Genomic DNA, 7,985 nt, shown 5'->3' on the forward strand with positions numbered 1-7,985 from the left:
GCACACACATCTCGGATGCCAGAGGAAAAAGCCAAAGACCATCTGGAACCCTGGTGCACTGAAGCTCCCGGAAGGGGCGGCACAGGTCTTCCTGGTTGCTGCCGCTGCAAAGAGCCCCTGGGCAGCACCCCACGAGCGAACCTGAGCCTCGGGACCTCAGGTAAGACCAAATTTTCTGCTGCAAGAAAGCTGCCTGGTGAACTCAAGACACAGGCCCACAGGAACAGCTGAAGACCTGTAGAGAGGAAAAACTACACACCCGAAAGCAGAACACTCTGTCCCCATAACTGACTGAAAGAGAGGAAAACAGGTCTACAGCACTCCTGACACACAGGCTTATAGGACAGTCTAGCCACTGTCAGAAATAGCAGAACAAAGTAACACTAGAGATAATCTGATGGCAAGAGGCAAGCGCAGGAACCCAAGCAACAGAAACCAAGACTACATGCCATCATCGGAGCCCAATTCTCCCACCAAAACAAACATGGAATATCCAAACACACCAGAAAAGCAAGATCTAGTTTCAAAATCATATTTGATCATGATGCTGGAGGACTTCAAGAAAGACATGAACACTTAGGGAAGCACAGGAAAACATTAATAAACAAGTAAAAGCCTACAGAGAGGAATCGCAAAAATCCCTGAAAGAATTCCAGGAAAACACAATCAAACAGTTGAAGGAATTAAAAATGGAAATAGAAGCAATCAAGAAAGAACACATGGAAACAACCCTGGATATAGAAAACCAAAAGAAGAGACAAGGAGCTGTAGATACAAGCTTCACCAACAGAATACAAGAGATGGAAGAGAGAATCTCAGGAGCAGAAGATTCCATAGAAATCATTGACTCAACTGTCAAAGATAATGTAAAGCGGAAAAAGCTACTGGTCCAAAACATACAGGAAATCCAGGACTCAATGAGAAGATCAAACCTAAGGATAATAGGTATAGAAGAGAGTGAAGACTCCCAGCTCAAAGGACCAGTAAATATCTTCAACAAAATCATAGAAGAAAACTTCCCTAACCTAAAAAAAGAGATACCCATAGACATACAAGAAGCCTATAGAACTCCAAATAGATTGGACCAGAAAAGAAACACCTCCCGTCACATAATTGTCAAAACACCAAACGCACAAAATAAAGAAAGAATATTAAAAGCAGTAAGGGAAAAAGGTCAAGTAACATATAAAGGGAGACCTATCAGAATCACACCAGACTTCTCGCCAGAAACTATGAAGGCCAGAAGATCCTGGACTGATGTTATACAGACCCTAAGAGAACACAAATGCCAGCCCAGGTTACTGTATCCAGCAAAACTCTCAATTAACATTGATGGAGAAACCAAGATATTCCATGACAAAACCAAATTTACACAATATCTTTCTACAAAGCCAGCACTACAAAGGATAATAAATGGTAAAGCCCAACATAAGGAGGCAAGCTATACCCTAGAAGAAGCAAGAAACTAATCTTCTTGGCAACAAAACAAAGAGAATGAAAGCACACAAACATAACCTCACATCCAAATATGAATATAACGGGAAGCAATAATCACTATTCCTTAATATCTCTCAATATCAATGGCCTCAACTCCCCAATAAAAAGACATAGATTAACAAACTGGATACGCAACGAGGACCCTGCATTCTGCTGCCTACAGGAAACACACCTCAGAGACAAAGACAGACACTACCTCAAAGTGAAAGGCTGGAAAACAACTTTCCAAGCAAATGGTCAGAAGAAGCAAGCTGGAGTAGCCATTCTAATATCAAATAAAATCAATTTCCAACTAAAAGTCATCAAAAAAGATAAGGAAGGACACTTCATATTCATCAAAGGAAAAATCAACCAAGATGAACTCTCAATCCTAAATATCTATGCCCCAAATACAAGGGCACCTACATACGTAAAAGAAACCTTACTAAAGCTCAAAACACACATTGCACCTCACACAATAATAGTGGGAGATTTCAACACCCCACTCTCATCAATGGACAGATCATGGAAACAGAAAATTAACAGTGATGTAGACAGACTAAGAGAAGTCATGAGCCAAATGGACTTAACGGATATTTATAGAACATTCTATCCTAAAGCAAAAGGATATACCTTCTTCTCAGCTCCTCATGGTACTTTCTCCAAAATTGACCATATAATTGGTCAAAAAACGGGCCTCAACAGGTACAGAAAGATAGAAATAATCCCATGCGTGCTATCGGACCACCACGGCCTAAAACTGGTCTTCAATAACAATAAGGGAAGAATGCCCACATATACGTGGGAATTGAACAATGCTCTACTCAATGATAACCTGGTCAAGGAAGAAATAAAGAAAGAAATTAAAAACTTTTTAGAATTTAATGAAAATGAAGATACAACATACTCAAACTTATGGGACACAATGAAAGCTGTGCTAAGAGGAAAACTCATAGCGCTGAGTGCCTGCAGAAAGAAACAGGAAAGAGCATATGTCAGCAGCTTGACAGCACACCTAAAAGCTCTAGAACAAAAAGAAGCAAATACACCCAGGAGGAGTAGAAGGCAGGAAATAATCAAACTCAGAGCTGAAATCAACCAAGTAGAAACAAAAAGGGCCATAGAAAGAATCAACAGAACCAAAAGTTGGTTCTTTGAGAAAATCAACAAGATAGATAAACCCTTAGCCAGACTAACGAGAGGACACAGAGAGTGTGTCCAAATTAACAAAATCAGAAATGAAAAGGGAGACATAACTACAGATTCGGAGGAAATTCAAAAAATCATCAGATCTTACTATAAAAACCTATATTCAACAAAATTTGAAAATCTTCAGGAAATGGACAGTTTCCTAGACAGATACCAGGTATTGAAGTTAAATCAGGAACAGATAAACCAGTTAAACAACCCCATAACTCCTAAGGAAATAGAAGCAGTCATTAAAGGTCTCCCAACCAAAAAGAGCCCAGGTCCAGACGGGTTTAGTGCAGAATTCTATCAAACCTTCATAGAAGACCTCATACCAATATTATCCAAACTATTCCACAAAATTGAAACAGATGGAGCACTACCGAATTCCTTCTACGAAGCCACAATTACTCTTATACCTAAACCACACAAAGACACAACAAAGAAAGAGAACTTCAGACCAATTTCCCTTATGAATATCGACGCAAAAATACTCAATAAAATTCTGGCAAACCGAATTCAAGAGCACATCAAAACAATCATCCACCATGATCAAGTAGGCTTCATCCCAGGCATGCAGGGATGGTTTAATATACGGAAAACCATCAACGTGATCCATTATATAAACAAACTGAAAGAACAGAACCACATGATCATTTCATTAGATGCTGAGAAAGCATTTGACAAAATTCAACACCCCTTCATGATAAAAGTCCTGGAAAGAATAGGAATTCAAGGCCCATACCTAAACATAGTAAAAGCCATATACAGCAAACCAGTTGCTAACATTAAAATAAATGGAGAGAAACTTGAAGCAATCCCACTAAAATCAGGGACTAGACAAGGCTGCCCACTCTCTCCCTACTTATTCAATATAGTTCTTGAAGTTCTAGCCAGAGCAATCAGACAACAAAAGGAGATCAAAGGGATACAGATTGGAAAAGAAGAGGTCAAAATATCACTATTTGCAGATGACATGATAGTATATTTAAGTGATCCTAAAAGTTCCACCAGAGAACTACTAAAGCTGATAAACAACTTCAGCAAAGTGGCTGGGTATAAAATTAACTCAAATAAATCAGTTGCCTTCCTCTATACAAAAGAGAAACAAGCCGAGAAAGAAATTAGGGAAACGACACCCTTCATAATAGACCCAAATAATATAAAGTACCTCGGTGTGACTTTAACCAAGCAAGTAAAAGATCTGTACAATAAGAACTTCAAGACACTGAGGAAAGAAATTGAAGAAGACCTCAGAAGATGGAAAGATCTCCCATGCTCATGGATTGGCAGGATTAATATAGTAAAAATGGCCATTTTACCAAAAGCTATCTACAGATTCAATGCAATCCCCATCAAAATACCAATCCAATTCTTCAAAGAGTTAGACAGAACAATTTGCAAATTCATCTGGAATAACAAAAAACCCAGGATAGCTAAAGCTATCCTCAACAATAAAAGGACTTCAGGGGGAATCACTATCCCTGAACTCAAGCAGTATTACAGAGCAATAGTGATAAAAACTGCATGGTATTGGTACAGAGACAGACAGATAGACCAATGGAATAGAATTGAAGACCCAGAAATGAACCCACACACCTATGGTCACTTGATTTTTGACAAAGGAGCCAAAACCATCCAATGGAAAAAAGATAGCATTTTCAGCAAATGGTGCTGGTTCAACTGGAGGGCAACATGTAGAAGAATGCAGATCGATCCATGCCTATCACCCTGTACAAAGCTTAAGTCCAAGTGGATCAAGGACCTCCACATCAAACCAGACACACTCAAACTAATAGAAGAAAAACTAGGGAAGCATCTGGAACACATGGGCACTGGAAAAAATTTCCTGAACAAAACACCAATGGCTTATGCTCTAAGATCAAGAATCGACAAATGGGATCTCATAAAACTGCAAAGCTTCTGTAAGGCAAAGGACACTGTGGTTAGGACAAAACGGCAACCAACAGATTGGGAAAAGATCTTTACCAATCCTACAACAGATAGAGGCCTTATATCCAAAATATACAAAGAACTCAAGAAGTTAGACCGCAGGGAAACAAATAACCCTATTAAAAAATGGGGTTCAGAGCTAAACAAAGAATTCACAGCTGAGGAATGCCGAATGGCTGAGAAACACCTAAAGAAATGTTCAACATCTTTAGTCATAAGGGAAATGCAAATCAAAACAACCCTGAGATTTCACCTCACACCAGTGCGATTGGCTAAGATCAAAAACTCAGGTGACAGCAGATGCTGGCGAGGATGTGGAGAAAGAGGAACACTCCTCCATTGTTGGTGGGATTGCAGACTGGTAAAACCATTCTGGAAATCAGTCTGGAGGTTCCTCAGAAAATTGGACATTGAACTGCCTAAGGATCCAGCTATACCTCTCTTGGGCATATACCCAAAAGATGCCTCAACATATAAAAGAGACACGTGCTCCACTATGTTCATCGCAGCCTTATTTATAATAGCCAGAAACTGGAAAGAACCCAGATGCCCTTCAACAGAGGAATGGATACAGAAAATGTGGTACATCTACACAATGGAATATTACTCAGCTATCAAAAACAACGAGTTTATGAAATTCGTAGGCAAATGGTTGGAACTGGAAAATATCATCCTGAGTGAGCTAACCCAATCACAGAAAGACATACATGGTATGCACTCATTGATAAGTGGCTATTAGCCCAAATGCTTGAATTACCCTAGATCCCTAGAACAAACGAAACTCAAGACGGATGATCAAAATGTGAATGCTTCACTCCTTCTTTAAATGAGGAAAAAGAATACCCTTGGCAGGGAAGGGAGAGGCAAAGATTAAAACAGAGACTGAAGGAACACCCATTCAGAGCCTGCCCCACATGTGGCCCATACATATACAGCCACCCAATTAGACAAGATGGATGAAGCAAAGAAGTGCAGACCGACAGGAGCCGGATGTAGATCGCTCCTGAGAGACACAGCCAGAATACAGCAAATATAGAGGCGAATGCCAGCAGCAAACCACTGAACTGAGAATAGGTCCCCTATTGAAGGAATCAGAGAAAGAACTGGAAGAGCTTGAAGGGGCACGAGACCCCAAAAGTACAACAATGCCAAGCAACCAGAGCTTCCAGGGACTAAGCCACTACCTAAAGACTATACATGGACTGACCCTGGACTCTGACCCCATAGGTAGCAATGAATATCCTAGTAAGAGCACCAGTGGAAGGGGAAGCCCTGGGTCCTGCTAAGACTGAACCCCCAGTGAACTAGTCTATGGGGGGAGGGTGGCAATGGGGGGAGGGTTGGGAAGGGAACACCCATAAGGAAGGGGAGGGGGGAGGGGGATGTTTGCCCGGAAACCGGGAAAGGGAATAACACTCGAAATGTATATAAGAAATACTCAAGTTAATAAAAAAAAATATTTTAGACAAAAAAAAAAAAGAGTCAAGCCATATACGGAGGTCAGAGAATAACTTATAGGGGTACATTCTCTCTCACTTCCACATAGGTCTTTGTGATCCAACTCAGGTCATCAAGGTTGACAGTAAGGGCCTTTTCCCACCAAACTTTCTCTCCTGCTCTGCTTAATCTGAGTAAGACCATTTGGTTATATTTTACTATTTTTAAAAATCATTCATTCATGGATAACAAAAAAAAATTATTTTTGTTGCTACTTCATAGCTGTATTTTTGCTACTGATATGAACCCAAAGGCAAATATCTGTGTTTTCAGATGGTTTTAGGTGACCCCTATGAAAAGATCATTCACAATCTCCCTGCCCCAGCAGTCACATGGATTGACAACCACTGGCTTGAATAGATCTCTCCAAGGTTAGGCCAGGGTATGTAGCTTCTTTTATTCAGTTCCCCATGATCTTCCTGTGCAGCCTTGGCTAATGCATGCTAAACAGTGGTAAGCATCAGGCACCTGGCTCAGGGTTCATTACTATGCACACAATGTGATCCTGGTCCTAGAACATGGGGTCAATTGGCTGCTTCCAGAGCATGAGAGAGCAGCAGTTCCCCTGACAGTAGACACAGCATCAGAGCCCTAAGTCTCTAAGCAGAGCCACATTCTCTGAGCTGAGCCAGCTTCTGCTTGCCAAGAGCTTGATGGAGGCCTTGACATGCACACAGAGCTGCACTCCTAAATTTTCTCCCACAATGCACCTCTTCTGACCCGCCACCACTTATCACATGAGGATTGCTTCCTAAGACCTTGTCCTGTGGATCTGCAGGCTGCGTGAGCAGATGAAGGTGACACAGTCACCACCAGAGGCAAGCACAGGCCTGGGCTCACCCGGGGGAGAGAAAGCAGCACTCCCACAGGGGAGGCATGCTGCCTGTCCTGGCAGGGCACTGAAGGTGCCTGGAGGACACGGATGGCACTCTTCGGGTGCTGCTGCTTGGCTGTTCCCTCCAAAGGTTCCTGGTGGACAGGGCCTGGGTCTGGATGTCCCCGCAGGACAGTAGTGGCCCACTGGGCAAGGCTGGTTGTGGTAGCTCTCAGAGCCTGCAGGGGAATTATGCAGGGATTATGACGAGCTTGTTGGGGTAAGGGGACAGATCTGAAGTTGGGGAATGTGTGATCGAAGGGTGCATAGAGGGCTCTGAGCCCTGCCATCACTAGTCTCCTGCCCATGGGTCTTCTGAGCACATAGCACACATTTCTATCTTCCTCTTAGCTAGACGTGGCTTAGGGTATTTGATCCTGAACCACTTGGGATGTGGTTATCTCCCCCTGAGAGTGTTTGGGTCTCCAACTGTGCCCCCACTCAGGTACCTGAGTCTTTACATATTGTACTATATGACTTGTTACCCTAATAGGGTGAGGTGGTGATTTCTAGGCCTGTTTCTTGTCTCACCTAAGGGTCCAGACATCACCCGTCTTTGCCCAGTCTCTCCTGACACTCACCTTGGGGGCAGATGAATCCAGGTGGACAGGGCTGGCAAGTCAGGGTATCCAGGGCAGGGCTGCGGTAGGTGCCTGCCACACACAGGCGGCAGGAAGTCTCAGCAGAGACCCTAAGGCCACTCTTATTCAAAGCCTCAGAGCCCCCAGGGCACCCAAGAGGATGGGTGCTGCCTTGAAGGCAGTAATAGGGAAACAAGCACCTGCACAGAGAAAAGGGCCAGGCTCAGGTCATCTTGTCAACTGAGTCCCACAGCCTAGCTCCAGCATGACCCCACACAGGACTTGGGGTGGTTGGTCTGTGTCCCCTTCGTCTCTGCATTTATGGAAAAGGCTGAGCTGACCAAGATGGGATGACCCTGGGAACTCTTTCTACACCTAGGATTCATGGAACTGACTGGATAGCTGGAATTCTACTC

Source organism: Rattus norvegicus, chromosome 15 (assembly GCF_021556685.1).
Source record: "Rattus norvegicus strain SHRSP/BbbUtx chromosome 15, alternate assembly SHRSP_T2T, whole genome shotgun sequence".
Lineage (NCBI taxonomy): Eukaryota > Metazoa > Chordata > Mammalia > Rodentia > Muridae > Rattus > Rattus norvegicus.